The following is a 4,329-nucleotide window of genomic DNA, read 5'->3' on the forward strand; positions in this document are numbered from 1 at the left end:
GTTTAGCATTGGCTACATGGTTAGGCCTATTCAAGAATCAAGGAAATATATTTTCCAGCGTGTTAGTTAATAATTTCATCGAATTCCTCAATTTTGCAAATCTTTGCTTGTGGAATTGCGTTCAGGGTCGCATCAAACAATTATTTTCGTAGGTTTCCACCCTTTTTTTCAGTGCATAAGTGAGACTATTTTTGTCCATACGATCCGGAGCGTGAATATGCTTGGCGAGCATTATTTTAATTCGAGTATCTCCTGTTTATGCTCTCTCTCTCTCTCTCTCTCTCTCTCTCTCTCTTCTCTCTCTCTCTCTCTCTCTCTCTCTCTCTCTCAGGACCTTTTTATCTAGTCAGGAATAACAGAGGTCTGTTTTAAGAATCAAGCACTAGGCCTATTGGGCATGCTCGGGTGCTTATATATATATTTATATATATATATATATATATATATATATATATATATATATATATATATATATATATATATATATATATAAATAAACCGCAAAAAATCATAAATTTATGTAATAAAGTAATGCTTGACTGGATCGAACTGATTACTGGTTGTCCGTGGAAATATGAATTTGGGTGATATCACTCCCTTATGATACGTCCACTTACGCACATTCAGTCTTAAATTTCATTGCTGGAATGATTAGAAGATTTGAGGTAAAAGGTTGAAGTGAAAAAGGTGGAGTTAGGATTGTGGGTATAGGTAAAGGTAGAGGGTGAGGCCCCTGGTTGGGGTCTGTCGTCTCCCTACTTAACCAGGTGGTGATTTTAGGGTGTTCTGGTTGCTTGCGACTGTCTTGCTTATTTTTTATTTAGCGAGTCTGTTTCCTAGGTGCAAGGACAGTCCTGGTGTCGGTCCTAATGGTTCTACTTTTCCCTAAATAACAGACAGTGGCCCTGCATTGTAAGCCTTGCTATGCCCGGAACTACGCCTAGTCACCTGAAGGTAGCAGCAGCAGTTAGAGCCTTTCTCGAAGATGGTATTTTATGCTCGGTCCTAGTAGATAAAATCAGAACTACCAACCACACCCAACTTCTCTATTGAATCTACGTGCATTCATGGTTGATTATGTTTAATGTCGCAAAGATTTTTCCTTTACATTCTATTGATACTTGCGTGGTTTTATGCATCTTCGCTAAAATAATTGATAATACACTATGATATTAAATATTAGTTTCCACATTGCTCGAAATATACATTGATAATGTTGGTAATCCTGTGTTGAACGAGAATTTCAAATTGTTTCGTTTCTATTGTTTGAAGTAATTACTATACTTTAAAATAATAACTATTACCATAATTTTTTCTTATGATTGTTATAAATATCATAGATTTGATATTTGTGCATCATATGTTAGCTTTATTTTGCTTGATAGAGCTTTCACTGTAGAATTTTTTTTTTTCCAGCTACGAGTTGTAGTTGCCAGTTAGTGAATTTCGAACGAAATCCTCTGAAATTTGTCGCTTCAGTTTTGGAACTTACTGTACACGCATGTATTTCAATACAACCAAGGGACAGATATGGCAGCGCATTTGCATAAAGGCTGTTGGGTAGTGCCATAGCGCAACTGCAAGCCGCAAGGTTTTCCTCCTGTTACACCTTTAAAACCTTTTTATTTTCAAGTTCCCTTTCAGCGTTGAATGTCCTCATAGGTCTCAGCGTTTGACCTTAGGCCTAAACCTTATATCCAATTCCAAGCTAAGTGTAATTATAGATTCACAGAATATGTTGGGATAAAAATCAATAAATTGGCAAATTAATTCAAGAAAAGATTACTCTATGTAATTTACTAGGCCTGGTTTTTTTATGATTTTTAGCTATCAGGACAAACACTTTGAAAACTTAGTCATTCAACGCTCTACAACCATACTGTCCAATCTTTTGCGGTTGCGATCTCTTTTGAAAGAAAATGCTTTGAGGTTGAATGGAGATAGGAATGACATTCCACAATGATCAGGCTTATCAATCTTCAGATACTGTGAGGTCAGTGAATGACATTCAAGAATGATCGTACCTGTGAGCTCCTCTCAATGGTTCTCTTCTGCAATAGACTTACATTGCTGTAATCCGGGATAAACGTGCACAGCGCTCTCAATTTCGGACAGGAACTTTCACGATGATCTGCTAGACCGATATCACTAGTATCTGAAAAGTATAAAGTTGCGTTAATATTAAAGGCACACGCACATCTGTCTTTATACTTTAGTCTCAGTTGGATAATATGTTTCTTTAGCAACTCCCCTTCTTAATATTGCATCCACAAATATTACTCATCAGTACGTTATTCCTTTAAACTTCAGAAAATATAGGCGTCACAAAATATTAGGCTAACAGGTATATTTACTGATTAATTATCAGTTCCTGGTTAAGAAATGGAAAACGGCAAGAGAAAAAAAAATCCGCTAACGTTTCTCCTCGGAAAAAAAAAAACTTCATTCCTCCACAAAACTTGAATCGATAAATCAATCTTACCTCCCTCTGATGCGGAGGGCATATAAGGTAAGTCATAACCAGTTCTCTAAAAGAAAGCTGGAAAGGTTCCGCAACCCACCTTTCAGACCAAAGACAAGTTTCAGGAAATACTGTCTCTTTTTTTAAATTAGCGAGGCGGAATGAATAACTTAGGGACATTTTTTTTTTTTTTTTTTTATTTTTTTTTTTTTTTTTTTTTTTTGGCATTACTTTTATCCACCTTTTCTCTTTCCTGGCTGGTTACATAACTGGTGAACTACGAAAAATTGGCGTAGTTTCTTAATTCATTGTTCGTTAAGGAAATATTGCCGTATGCAGGTGCCAGATTATTTACGTAACAATAAATAACATTTCCTTTCAAAGGTGCTATACTTGAAATAAATTACATTAGAATTGAGTAGACTTATTCAACGTATTAAAGATAATTATTTTGCAAAGTAAGGAAAATATATACCGATGGGTCCACGATTTCTAATTTTATTCTCAACTCTAGATTCGTGACAGCATACCGAAGATTTTGAAGTTGGCTTTGCTGCCGCTCGAGTCTTTACTCAACGTATCGTACTGCACTGGTGTTGTCATTTCGTCCTCTCCTACAGCCGATAAATAATACATCAAGGCGTTAACATTTTTTTGAAAACGATGTTTAATTAAACTAATTTTGTCCTTTGATCAATAAAATAATTGCATGACACATTTAGTAGGCCTAACTGGACTTCTGATTTTCCCACATGAATAGTCTAGATCTATACTCTCTCGGATACATAATATTAATGAATATTTAAATAGACAATATATATATATATATATATATATATATATATATATATATATATATATATATATATATATATTAATGTGCTTTATTTGACTATTCCCGTTATTCTTGTTTTATAGCATGTTTCGCCTTTCTTCTTATCCTTTTCATAATTTGCTTAACATAATTAACTCTGACCTAGCTATTCAAAGTCAAAAGCAATCATAAAAAAATCAAACGAATATAATTCAGTCTTATTTTTTTATCGATGTCCTCGTCTTCCTTGGATCCCAGTCGGAGACAGTATGTTCGTTCGTTCGTTCGTTCGTTTCGTTCGTTCGGCCTCCTCTCTGTGTGTGTCCAGAAGAGCGCCTTCACCTTGGAATTCTTGAGCATTTGAACTCGAAGATCTCTGGAGATGTTGTTATCCCCGACGGAGCCACAGCTCCGTCGAATCCTGCCCCAGAGATCTTCTCCGCTCAAATTGCTACAGAGGAAGAGTGAGAAAAGGACTATTCTACTTACGAGAACAGAGGAGAAAGGCTTCTGTAATCCTCAGGAACATCCCAAAAAGGGCAAATCGCCCTTCAAGACACGAAGGAAGGAAGACGAAGGACGAACGAACGAACGAACGAACACACTGTCTCCGTCTGTCTTCAAGGAAGGAAGGAAGACTTCGAAATCCACAAGAGAAGAATCGAAGCTTCCGTCAGCTTCTCAAAACAACCATCAGCATCAAGCGTCTTTGACTCAGCCTCTCGACAACAGGGTCTGCCGTCAAGGGCTAAGAGAAAGTGGATGAAGATTGCATGAAGGTCTGCAAAGGATGTCACAAGGAGACGATGACCAAAAGGAGGAATGGATACTGGAAGAGGAATGATACTGGAACTACTACAGAGGAAGAGTGAGAATAGGACAACTTACGAGAAACAGAGGAGAAAGGCTTCCCTAATCCTCAAGAATCCCAAAAAGAACTCGCCCTTCAAGACACACGGGGAGGAGGACGAAGGACGAACAAACCCACAGTCTCCGTCTGCCTCCAAGGAAGGAGAAAGACTTCGGAAAGAATCTGAATCCACTCTTGCAGAGC

This window comes from Macrobrachium nipponense, chromosome 46, assembly GCF_015104395.2.
Source record: "Macrobrachium nipponense isolate FS-2020 chromosome 46, ASM1510439v2, whole genome shotgun sequence".
NCBI lineage: Eukaryota > Metazoa > Arthropoda > Malacostraca > Decapoda > Palaemonidae > Macrobrachium > Macrobrachium nipponense.